The sequence below is a fragment of the Syngnathus scovelli genome, chromosome 21, assembly GCF_024217435.2.
Source record: "Syngnathus scovelli strain Florida chromosome 21, RoL_Ssco_1.2, whole genome shotgun sequence".
Taxonomy (NCBI): domain Eukaryota; kingdom Metazoa; phylum Chordata; class Actinopteri; order Syngnathiformes; family Syngnathidae; genus Syngnathus; species Syngnathus scovelli.
Window position 1 is genome coordinate 4,915,994 of NC_090867.1, and position 13,608 is coordinate 4,929,601.

General features: G+C 43.0%; 1 long non-coding RNA gene across 1 annotated transcript; it reads left to right on the forward strand.

The window, feature by feature from the left end:
- Positions 1-1,829: 1,829 nt before the first annotated feature.
- Positions 1,830-9,672, forward strand: LOC125990859 (uncharacterized). The gene is made up of 3 exons (XR_007489129.1): positions 1,830-1,961; positions 2,508-2,699; positions 9,166-9,672. It is a non-coding gene; the product is annotated as an uncharacterized lncRNA (long non-coding RNA).
- The last annotated feature ends 3,936 nt before the right edge of the window (positions 9,673-13,608 follow it).

Consider the following 13,608-nt stretch of genomic DNA (forward strand, 5'->3'; position numbering starts at 1 on the left):
ATGGCTGCAGTCCCCATTTCAAATCTGCGCTACGGCGTCGGCAAAAACCAGAAAACACCCACATCGGTATCCCCTTAGGAATCCTTTTTAACATGTTGCGGTTTTGTCTTCATTCCCAAATCTAAACTTTTTCCTCCAGCCGCCGCCGACTCATCTGGCCGCCATCAGCATTGAAATGTGCGAAATGACAGAAACCATGTCTGAAAGCACACAACATCATTTGCTAACCTCAAACACGATATTGTGAGCCATCGGCGCATTTGTGGTATGGCTTCAGCGCCAGACTGTCCTCTTATTTGAGTTTACTTCTTGCAGGAAAAAAAGAGAAAGTCTATCTGTCCATCTACCCATCTTCCTGTAAAGTAACCTGATGTCTTTCCAACAGAGCTGATGACAGCACATTAGATAATTAGATTCATTTTTGGACTCTAGTGGCATTTATAAGATGGAATTTGGCACTTTTCTATGGTTAACCAGCAAATGTCGACTATTTCATTCCCTCTTTGGCAAACCATGTAAACTAAATAATGAAAAGGGGGTCAGGGCGGTGGTGCAGAGGCACCCTGGGATGCTTCTCCAAATATGATACTGATAAAACAAAGCCCCACGCCATGAAACATATTTCCACTGCATCGGTTTACTTTCACAATTTTAAGGCTGAGGAGCCAAAGGTTTTGGCTGTCGCTTTGAATTAAACAAGAAAAAAAATTCTTTCAATCCATGTGCCCAAAAATCACGGCGTCTGGGGGCAGAACCAAGTCCCTGGCTCGGAGACATTAGGATTCAGGCTTGTAATTTCTCAAGGGAGAAGAAATACAGTAAATTGCTCCCTGGTCTCTTTTTGGCCCGACGTTTGGCTCTGTCATTCCTTTTCTGCTTTCTCGTGTCACATTTCCAACTATTTCACATGCTCATTAGTGCCATTAGGGTGGAACTTGAAGAAGAAATAAGGGTGGGGTCTGCTTGGAAACGCCAAACACAAATGTGACACCACAGCTCGATTAATTCATTTAAGTAGCGTCAGCACTAAATGTACACGGTGCATGCATTTGCTCTTTTTCGCACGCAAACATTTTAAACATTGCCGTAAAACCCTCTACACGTACGTACATACAATTTAAGAGAACTCTTTGGACGCAGTTTGGGTTAGTAGCAGCAGATTAGGCTCGTGTGCATTGCGCATTTAACAGAAACCGCTTATTCACCATCCTGCTTGATGTTAACACACGTGTTGTACATGCACTACATCTGCTTTGGGTTTATTCTCATGCCTCTGGCTGTCTGAGTATCCACCGTAGTCCCCCCCCCCCCCCTTTCCATACTGATTCCTCTGACTTGTTGCATCCTGTTTGCCTGAGGGGGAGTATGCAGCCTCCGGGCCGATTAGCGGTTGCTCATCTCCCCTCTGATTCATGCAGCACAAAACCATACAAAATCGACATTTCATTTAGAGTATTAGTTTACGGACTAATTGACGTGTTCAGAAAAGCTTTTAAAAAGTGCCAAGGCTTCACTTTATGATTGGCTAGCAGTTGGCAATGTGAATGTCAAGGACGGCGTGTTCCGATCTGAAATGTACTGGATTTGGACCTTGGATGTTAAACTGTGATCACGATGATAGCTCGAGCAAAAACAAATAAAAAAACTGGAACCTCATCTGTCTTCTCTTACTTTCATGGTCCTGTTCTTTCTCCCTATGAACAAACATCAGTGGAGCGCTCATTGCACTCCTCCCCACTCAGTCAAGGACACACACAATAACAACAACAACAGGACGTTATCACGAGTGCTGATGTCCTCCGGTTCATAACCTTGGCTCATATCCGCCACCGCTGCTTCCTGCTAACTGAATTGGCAGCTTTCGCTTGATGGGATCACAGCAGCCCAGCAGTAGCAAGCAACATTACAATCGGAAAGGGCGGAGAAGTAAAAACTTTATTACTGTGCAACGGATTTCTCAGGTATCTACAGGACGTTTTCTGACGTTTTGCTTTTACTCTCTAAATTTTTTCACATTATTGGAGTACGACGAACGGGACCACATGGGCACATCCCGCCTTAATCACGCCGATGTTGCGGACAAACCGATGACAAATGACAACATTACTTTCCGGGTCTGGTCAGAGTCACGCAAGCCTTTCTGAATAATACAAGGGGACATATTGTGCTGTTATTTTTCCACAATTTAAAAGACCTACTAGGAGTCTTTAAATTCTTAAAAATTCTGCAGTGCTGTCAACTTTCTACCTTTGATGCCATGTTTGCGCACACAATTTCAGAAAAGCAGCTAAGTAAGGATGTACTTGGTTGTTAAATTTCACACATGATGGGAGGTCAGGCACTCTCGAGACACAAATATTTGTTTTCAATTTTCCATCAAGGAGGTAGAATTTTTGTTATTTCGATGTGTTCTTGGTTCCTCTTGCCTTCCATGAAGTCCTGCTTTGGAACTTTCCTAATACTTTTACTTTATAGTTTTGTACTTTATTGATTTTTCCTTTCCATAGGTCTTGAGAAACGAGGTCTCCGGTCCGTCTAATTCTACGGCTTTCGGCAGCGCGCTCATAAATAAGAGTATTACTGCAAAGATATGAAGTATGGAGTCGTTGGATCTTGGCTTTGAAGCACTGCCGAGGCAGGAGGAGCCATTAAGGGCCCCCAATGAATCTTTGGTCCAGGCCAAGTGATCCCCTGAGGAGGTAAATCAATCCGAATATCCAGCAATGTCATCGCACAGTTAATAGTTATAAAAGAGCTTCATAAGAACCACAGTTGGACCTTGCATTCTTTTTCTTCGGTAACATTTTCATAGCAGGAAGGTTTTGATCAAAGAAGACCTAGAATGGTTGCCAGCCAATAGCAATATAATTTTGTTACTAAGTTAGGGACAAAGTAGAAAATATATGAGGGGGGGAGGGCATTTAGTGAAACCCATTTCCAAGGGGGGTTAGTGGAATTTTGTACAAAAAAAGTAATGCGTTGCCAGGACAACAAAACGAACGTAACTCCATAATAAATTGAGGCACTTTGAATAAGACAAAATTGACATTCTGAAGTGGAATTGGATATAAAAAGCCACCTAAAAAAGCAACAAAAAAAGGAATGCAGTGTTTTATGGTTTTCGCTCCGAATACAAAATATTTCCAACGAACATCTTCTGCTGACAACGCCCTGTCCATTGTTCGGTCTCCATGGTTTCCTCCGGTTTGTTGTGTGGACTCTACTGGCCTCTGCAGAGCCATGACTTCAGCTTCTTCGTTGGACTTACAGCATCTTGAAATATCTTGCGGGAATGTTCCAGGAAGGAGCAATAATTCATGTTTTACACTCTTGTTTTGGATCATCTTCGGGAGAAAAAGCCAGAGAGCCGATGCACCCGCCCATTGTCTTCTCTTTCTTCCCAGTCGGGGTTCTCGATAGTAAGGCTTGAGGGGTCTTGGAGAAGCATTGGTGGTTTGTTATAGGGGCAACCAATAACGCTTGAGCATCTTGAGCTCCTGGCTGAGCTTTCAAGTTTTGCCTCATATCTCCCCCCTCGCTGTCTCAGGCGGTCCCACGGGTCCTTCAGGACCCTCAACTTCCTCCACCGCGTTCCACCGCCTTGGCCTTTTTATATCTCCTCTAAGCCTCAACAGCTCTCACATCGGAGTTGTCATTACTCATTCTTTTTCAGAGCGGGTTAGGGTTTGATGCGTGTAGCATGGGATTATGCATGAACGTGTGCTTCAGATGTGCTTGCGCTTCAAAGTCTTGGGTCTGAAGGCGCCGGTTTCAATCACACGCAGACTCATTATCGGGTTCTAAAAAAATCGGCAGGTATTTATCGTGGAATGATGTGCCTGCTCTGATCCGATCAAGTGTTCAGCTTGTCAAGTTCACTTAGATTTGAGGTCGCTACTCCTCGCATCTGGGAATTTGTGGTGAAAACGGACTAATTTTGAAGCGGTTCATTTCAGTCTAAAACGGATTGGTTGTTTTTATCGCAGCAGGAGACTTTGAGAATTCGCATGATCTGGCAGCCGGTGCAAGTTCCCATTGCTTGGATTAGCATGCGCAAGATCCGGCTCAAAATATCTGTTGCGTTTTAAGGCTGGCTGATCCTTAAAGTTATTTTTCCCTATACCAGTAGGCTACCAAAGATTTAGGATTGAAGTTTTTAAATATTCATATATTAAGGATCTTGTTTACATACATGAGCTGAAAAAAGGGACCTTTAAAATATGGATGTTTATTTCTGTGGACGTTGACACAATAAAATTTTGTCACTGCTATTTGCTTTTTTCAATGAAAGTAAAAATAAAATAAAATAAAATCTAAAATCTGATTAGTTAAAAAATCTTTTAGATTTTACAATTGTATTTTAATGCTATATTAGCCCTAACGCGCTAGATATTAAACTGATGTGTAAATGTAATTTCTAAACATATATGGTCCTGCTGGGCCTTTTTCCTCAATTTAATATATGAATCTACACGAGTGGGATGCAGTTGGACATATTCATGAGTAATTGCAAGTTTGACGCCGTAACCATGGAACAAAGTACTATATTGGAACCTGTATAACAAAAACATGTGGACACTGTTCTCTATGCTAGCCAAACTTAGCAAACTAACCAATGACTTCACATAAGAAAACAATAAACACAAAGGTGACCTTACACTCGCAACAAAAACAAAGAAACATGACTTTTTAATTGCTTCTATACAGATAATGAGGTCTCAAGAGTGTGGCTAATTTGCATAATACACCACGTTGCTGAGTTAGCTACGCCCCTGGTCGTCATGGTAACAAAAGCGATCCAACAAGAGGGGGTGAGGTGAGCAGGGCTCATTTTAATGAGCCGAGGATGGCCCCCTTAAAACAGACGCGTCTAAAATGTGTTAGAGACATGTTAAGAAACCTGGCAACTATTTGAAACTGTGTGTGTGTGTGTATGGGGGGGGGGGTTAGGGTCCTTTGAGTGTTGGTAAAACCATCATAGGTGATAGCATGTTCTTTTTATTTACCATTACGGCCTACTCTGTTGGCATGGCAACCCTATATTTCATATATATTTATTACAAGACAGATTTTTACCCGTACGCCAGGAGGCATGCAGGGAACAAAATGAAATTCCATAAAGCGAGACCGCTCCAATTGCATGCGTGTCTATAAAACCTCCCTGGCTGTTATTGGCTGTGGGTCAGAGTTCAAGTGTTGAGGGAAGCGCTAGTGTCCCCGTGGGGAATGCCAGCTAATGGAATGGGAGATTCGGGTCAAACGACATGATTTGGAGTGAACGCCGTCCGGTCTGTGGGTGAGCTTCAATCTGCGACAAAGATCTAATGTTCGATTTGGGCCGGGCGGGTAGCAACTAGCGACGGCAGTTAAAATCCCATCGAGCGTCAAAGAAAGCAGTAAATCTCAATGCACGTCAGCCCCCATTGTGTTAACGCTAAATAACTTGACGTTTCCTTGCGTTTTCCAACAATCATCACATCAAAGTCATTTTTAATAATGAATAGAGCCAATTTTGTTATGATATCACTCAGTCGATGCTGAGATCTGACAGGAAAGAGATTTGGGGTAATATTGCGTAGCACTATTTTCCAGCATTTATTACGCCAAGGCACATATTTCAATCTCATGGCACACCACTAAACAAAAATGTCACAATACTAGCTATAATAAATATGCTGAAATAACAACAGACCGAGTTCATTATACAAGGTATCTGAAACTTGGGCAATTAGCCACATGTTGTTTCACTAAGCTGGCCACAGGTGAATTTCCATTACACTTGGCTGGCAACATTATCGACCGTTGGATGCTAGTGCATCAATATTGAACATGATACACTGCATTTTTTTTTTTTTAAATGTGTCTCAGCTCAAGTATGTCACATTCCCAGCAGAGTATAAAAACTTCAGTCAAAACACAAGAGGACAGCAAGACTATGTTTATATTCCACTTCAACTCGCCACTGCACGAACAGCAACAACAAGTAAACAGACTGGAAAATCCCCACATGAATCACTCCCAGCTGCTTCCGCAACCCCATGAGCACTAATTTAAACGCCAAAAGTGTCACTGTATGTGTCGACCTATTTTTCTTTCTACTACGTCTTGAGTGGCAGAAAAACACTGAATAAAAGCTAAGGCGGCGGTGCTTGCACAAATAACCGGAACGCCGGGAGATGTATGACGGGGCGGTCACTTCACCGGTCAGTCTTGTCAGCTTCCTTGACACACGCAACCCCCCGAACTCCAAAACACCAAACCCCTTATTCCACAAAGTGCCAGTTTGGGGGCATAACGGGAGTGACAGGCATTTGGCAGGATGTCGATTCCAGAGCGGAGTCTTAACTTGCCAACCGTTTCAAACACACTGACATGCCTGAACTATGTCAACACTAACATTAATCTCTAGGCTGAGCCCATGATCTTTGGAAATGTCTGAAATGGCCATCAAATGGCTGCTTCATAACAAATTGATCAAAGATATAGGTTGAGGTTTTATTTTTTTGGTGTGGGTCTACTCATGATAGTCATGTCTAGCAAATTCCATCTTTGAAGGACCCCTAAAAGACTAAATAAACCCAAAATGGAATTCATGTATTTTTTTGAGCATGGCTTTCTGAGAACATTTTAGTGGGTCTACTCATAATAGACGCACCCACCAAATTTCAAGCCTCAGCACACACTAAAGCACCCAGAAGCCCCCACCCCAGGCAACACACGCAGGCTATTCCATCCCAAACTCCGGAGAAGGCTTGCAGAATACACATGAAGGGCTTACAGGATGGCGTGTGTATGTGTAACAAGGGTCTGTGGGGAAACAGATTACAACATCAGCACCAATATTTATTCTGCACACTTCAAAAAGGACGATGCAGTCTTCACTTCCCTTCCGCCAGATGTTCAGCGTTTCGTCACCTGCTTTAGCTCGTCTTGTCTTCCCTGAATTTTTTTTCCCTCCAAATCATACACTTGGCAACAAAGTCAACTTGCGCGTGAATGTGTGGCTGGGTGCATGTGTAAGCAAGCAGCCAATTAAAAGATAAGTGCACAATTAAAACAGGGTGCTAAAGCTTCTAGAAGTTGTCCTTTATCGGTGTTTGTGTTAATTGTGAGTCTCGCTGGCTGGATTAAAAGGTCAGGAGATATGCGAGGGGGGTGATGGAGGACCGCGGTCGGATACAGTTGAGTATTCGCCGAGTGTCCTCCAGAGATCCGATCTCTCCGGAGATGCTTGGATGGAGATAGTGGAGGGGGGCGGGCAGAGATAAAAATCTCAAACTGATCCAGACAATTAGTCTGTGTTTACTTCAGGAAGCTTGTAGTGATGCATCAAAGAGAGTCTTTGGAAAGGGGACGGAGATGTCATTGGAGGGTTGTGTCTCTATTATCTATCCATGCTATCTCATGTCTAAGCAGGAGAACCTTCAGGCCTTCAGTTGGTAGCATATCGACAAAAACTCAACAATGAGTTTCTTTTCAAAACAATGTTACAGTTAACAAACTCAACCAAAAATTATCTTTTCAATTATGGTCTTATTGAGTTTTTTTCTGGGTTCAATAGACATTCAGGTTGCTGAGGTAATCTGGGATCATAGGCTGAATTTTGAAAAACATTTCGGAATTACCATTCCTTAAAAGACAGAAATCGACTTCTGTGGTATCCTCACTTAAATTGCCCCTTAGGAATTGCCGCTCAGACGGGCTTCATAAACGGTCTGCAAAGGGTTATCAGTGCCGGGGTGAGCTCGGAGATCAGAATTGAGCGCTGCCTCTGCTCTGGGTCTCTTATCTCTCGTCTCCGTGCTCCCAGAGGTCTGCTGAAAGACACCCAGACCCCCACCAAACACCTCCGCGGCTGAGCATATTCCCTGGGTGTCTCCCAGGAATACGTCACGTGACATCAGGCTCTATGTTGGATAATTAAACTAATTCATCAGCGTAACTCTTAAGTAATTGACTCTTGATTGGTTAGTGGACTTGATTTGAATAATTCCCCGTTAAATTAAACAACACATGGTAATTGACACGCCCTCCCAAAAGCCACATCCACTCAGATGAGCACATGAAAACAGTCTTGCATTGGGCTCAAGGCTATTGCGTTAGTGGCGGGAGACAGAGATGGCTGAGTAATTCAGAAATTCAGATCCGGGGATAACTAGTGACTGACTTAATTAATTACGACTTAAACGAATGTTTAATCGTCCAGTCAGATCAGAAGCATGATGCTGTCAAGTCTAATTCCAGACCCGAGCTCCAAACATGAGAGTGACTAAAGATCGGGGGTCAGGGTACGTCCTGGGACGTAAGGTCCTTTGAGGGCGTCGACCTGAGGTTGAACGAGCAACGTGGTCTTGATGACCCCTTAAGCAAACGCAGCTCAGGGGTCAATGCGGGGTGAATGTCCCGTGGTGCTCAGGGTTACTGGGAGAGGGGGCAAAGGGAGTTGACTTAGTTCAAACCGAACACCTTTTAGGCAAGCAAAAGTATCAAGCTTCAAAGTCACCGTCGACCTCCGGTTCTTTGGGTGGTGGGTGTGGAACTTGATATCTTAATTGATGGTCATCGTTACGAGTCACCGAAGAAGAAGGATGGCGTTCAATGTTGACATGGGAGCACGAGGGTTGGGAGGGGGCGGATGCCGCGTCCCCAAATTATTGATGCCGTGCCCAAATATGCAACAGTCAATTTAGGAACGAAGCTTGTATGCTTGATCTGATGAGGACTGGCAGTAATTAGCATGATGAGCGCCGCAATAGCTATGGCTAAAGGTTTTAACCGTAAAGTGTAAAAACTGTCTATTTTGTGGCTAGGGTTTCCTTTTTGTTCACTTTTTGTCTCAAATGTCATGAATAATTTCAACCCCCAACTGCATTTGCTTGTCAGTGACTTTAAGGCTGTTTGCCTAATAAGTCTCATTTCACTTCATTAACTTCTGGCTCGGGGGCCGTTAAAGCCCTGATGATATATTACCAGACGACACACACAAACACACACACTGTATTGGGTAGCCTGAGGTTTAGCGGTGCACCCAGCTTGTAGGAGAGCAAAGAATCATGTCAATCATTAATATAGAACCAAAAAAGGCTTTCTTTGAATTTGTGTCCAAAATGTCAACAATTTATGGATTTTTTTTATCTAAACAACTGCTATTTATTGTCTCTGTAGATTGTTGGCTTGGGATAAACAAGGCGACTGGCGAAGTCCCCCGAAGATGGCCATTGCCAAAATTCCTGACATGCTCCAGTTGCACGCGAGTAATTTTGCAGTGGAATAAGAAACGATGACAGCTTTATTACGATGCATTCTCTGGGTTGAGGCTTTTGCACTGGACAAAGGGATGCTATACGAACAGTTCTCTCCAAACATATTTTTTGCTTTTTGATGCAAGTGGGCCCATTAGGGGAGCATAATCACTTACACCAGTCAGTTAGTTAGTTAGTTTGTCTCCAGTTAAATTAAAGACATAAAGCACTCGAGCAGAGAAGCCAATAATGAGGTTGAGCCCACGAAATGTTTGATTGGTGCCATTGCATGCAATGTTCCTTATCATTTAGTTCGCCTGGAGTGACTTTCCCTTCATTCCATTCGTTCAACTCAAGGATTACCAAACTTTTCACAATAAGATTAAAATTGCATTTCCTGTATAAAATGCAACTTTTCTATACAAGACGTTGTTCCTCCACATTATTTTCTGTTAAGTTGTCAATTAAACTTTTATGGTAGCTGCGCTGCAGAGAGCATCTTTTATTCATCTGGCCTACTTTGTGAGCAACATCACTCTGCTCATATTTTTTAACTAGCAACAGTAATATCTTAATGTGGGTTGATTGGACGGTATCTTTAAAGCAAGGTGCGGTCACCTTGCATTTTCTATGTATGTATGTGCACAAAAGATAGCTATCCAAAATTATACACAAGTACCACCAATGGCTCAGCAAATGGGGAAAACTGCCTGAATTCTACAGAGTACCAAAATAACCTTGACTTTGGCTAAAAAACCATACAATAGAACACTGAACTTTCTTAAAAAATATTGGGGAATATTTCTGGCACTAGATCTTTCAAACCAAATCTGTGAATGATCTTGAAACAGAGATTGAACTTTAGAGGTCGTGTAGCGTCGTCGTCAAAGTTCTGCGGCGGCACGCAACAGAAAGAGCCTTTAAATCTCAACAGGTCAACTTGAGTGCACCATGTCGTAAATTACCCCCGCCGCATGCTCACTGCTAGCGTGCTTCCAAGTCACACGTTTATTGGTTATTGTAGCCATCCCGTTAACCGCGCCGCGTCCTGGCCACCCAGCACAAAACTCTTAGGATGACGACGATAGAAAATCTTTGATACAGTCCAGTCCACTGTGACGTCCCCTAAAAGATCCTGTTTTTTTTTTTTTAATGGAAACCAGTTACACCATGGCGGGAAAAGAGGCCAGGAACTGACATGTGGTTCAGGCACTGAGGGAGAACGGGCTTGGGGGTGATGAGGCACCGGGACCAGGGTCAGAATCAGGGACGCGACTGTGATCGTGAGCAGACACAAACGCCGGATGCGACAGTTTTTTTTTTTCCTGGAAGCTTCCATTTAACTTATTCATTAACCGGATGGCAACCGTGCATGTTCAACATCAGAGGGGGTGATTGGGTGCCCATATTTGGTAGCATACAGTATATTTCCTGATTCCTTCATGGAGGCCACACAGGTTTTTATATAAATCGTTTTCAATATTTCATTGATTCAATGTGAAATTTCAGATTTTGATATTCAGAGTTCATTGTTCAGGGCCGTTGACTGCCCCACACTGGAAAGGCTCGTCACTGCTTATCAAATCCAATTCATTTTGAATAATCTCAAAAGAAAACCTGAGCTGAATGTTTGTATCACTTGATCCTTGAAACCAGTCTGGACTTCTACTGTGATAAAGCAAAAGTTCCCAATGGGTTTCTTTTAACAACAAGCACAATTTCCAGGAATAAATGTCCAAGCAAGATCCGTGCCAATGTTGAATGGTGAAAATCAAGACAAATATTTTTTCGTCTAAAATAAAACCTTAGGGAGGAGGAATACAAAACTTGGTCGAGAAGATGGTCTGATAAATTGCTCTAAAAATACGTGGACGGATTTAATCAAGACACGAGACTTTGATGGACGTTCTCGCGGGGACGGTGGCAGATTGCGCTAAGTGCACTGCGGGAGACCCTCGGCGCAAAAAGTTACAAATCCAGCACGGCTCCTGCAGACAAACCCAAACATGGAGAAGATGAGCAGATAGCCTCTTAGCCCAGCTGAGGTTTCACATGCGGGGAAAACTAAAGATTATTCCTATGCGCGCTGATCTGGAGATTACGACGTCTGGTTTTGAAGCCCTGGTGGAGTTATCTACATGCAAAACAATCCGCTATTTTGGTGATTTATCATCTCCAAAATGTCTCCTTAGTTTTAGTTGAGAGTGGTTCTAAAAGCTGTGATGGAATTCTTGAAGACTTAATGCAGATCTGTTCTGCCTTGGGTTTCCCCTTCAGGTCTTTTGATTGGAAACTCATGTTGTGCAGAGGTTTGATTGGGCTAATTTTGGCTGCTGGTTCAAAGTTTGCCAGGTCCATGACATGTCTAGGTGGAAAAACAGCAGAATGCACTTTGTTTCTGCCACCACCTTTACAAGCATCTCAATGGCACATCGGTAATAGATGCTAAATGTGGCACGTCCATTTTGTCTTCTCTTCTTTCTATTCTTGTTCCAGCGGGACCTAAAGACACCTGTTCCTGTGCGAGCTTATCAGGGTGTTAAAGAAGCTTCTATTCCACGCTGGCAGTGGATCGTAAAAGATCCTGAAGGTTTCTGCCCTGCGAGGGAAAGGCTTATCTCAGATTTGTACCCAGGGAGACTGGCAGACCTCCAAGCGAACATTGTGAGCCCTCAGCTGGTTTTACCTCCCTTGTATCTCATGTTGGCATACGTGGTCAAGAAAGTTGATTCTGCTTAGTAATTTGGTTGCTACATTTAGCACCTTTCCTGACCCCTGTGGTAATTACTTTACAAAAACAGCGATTAATGACTTCAATTCCTGCTAATAAAATGAGCAAAACCACTTTCAATATGGCATGAAAGGAGCTCACTGACAGCAAATAAGTCAGTCAATAGTTCTGAACACGGCCAAAGATCTAAGATCAAAGCTATTTATTCACAGTGGAAGCAGTGATTTATTCATCTTGGAAAATTTTTACCCAAGCTGTATAAAATATGTGCTACCAAGTCGACTTGCCTCACCTGTGCAACTCTACATGAGAAAAGACAGAGGTAAGGGGGCGTACTTTTGTGGTTATATCGCAAAGACGAAAACCATACGCCACAGCATTAAAGAAAAAATATTTATAATAATAATATAAGTATTTATGACTGCTATCGAAGGTAACACTGAAAAATAACCGAATGGAACAAATATCTATCTGATAAACATAAAGCAAGGGGAAGATATATGTTCAAAATAATGCCATTGTCATTTTATTATTATATAAGCTTATCATGAAAAAATTTATTGAAATCAAAGATCTGATTTTTGGCCTCAGACTATGCACTGAATATTATTATATTTAATGTATATTACAATCCCTGAAATGGGTATCGATGTCCACAGGGACGACTTGCATTTTGGCATCAAAGAGCTTCATTAGCGATTGTAAGCGACTGTTTTGTCTGCAGGGCCAAAGATATTTATGATTTAGGTTGCCTCTGAGAGACATGCAGAGTTGTTATTGCAAGGAGAAAAACATTTACAGGAACAAAAACAGTAAAAGCCAAACAAAAATAATTCCAAATCAGAAGTCGTAAAATGGGGAGTTTGAGTGCAACACGGTTCACGAATGGACATTAGAGTCCTAACCGAATACTTAGCCAAGTACATGGAGAACAAAAGAATGGGATTGAATTTGCCATTGGAAACGGACAAAGCCATCATAAACTATATTGGGAGGGGCAACGTTAGCAAGCAGCTATGCAAATATAGCGGCGCATCCTGTGGTCGAACCAGGTGAACCGACTCCTGGTTGACCCAGACGGAGCTGCCACTCGTTGAATGCAGTGATGTTTAGAAATGTGTGTGGTATAAGTGGAGACGGTGGGGGGGTGGCAGTGGGAGAAGGGACAGGTGGTAGGTGCCCCACCCCACTACCACCATAAAAGGAATAGTATGTGCCCTCCTCCCTTCCTAATGTGCTGCAGGAAATCCAAAAACAAATTCCTGCCTTTTCTTATTGAGATAGATGTGGGCCAACGTAAACACCCAACGCAAACATTCCAAGTCTATCGGGACGTTGACCTTTATCCCCATCGCACTCCACAGTGTCACAAAGTGGGCCAAAGTGACTAATAATGAGGCTGGGTTAAAGTAATTACTATTCAAACATTATATTCTTAGAAGAACTAGGACGTTTTCTTGTGTTGGCAAAAACGGCTCCCCCATTTGTGGTTCTTCTGTAATATGATTCAGGGTGAGGCCACTGGAGAGTCGCTTTGAGTGGCGTCCCAAAGACCTTTGGCCAATAGGAGGTCAGGCAAGAGCTCAGAGAGCAGACGCCGCGCATCCGTCACATCATCCGCGATCCGGATTCTTG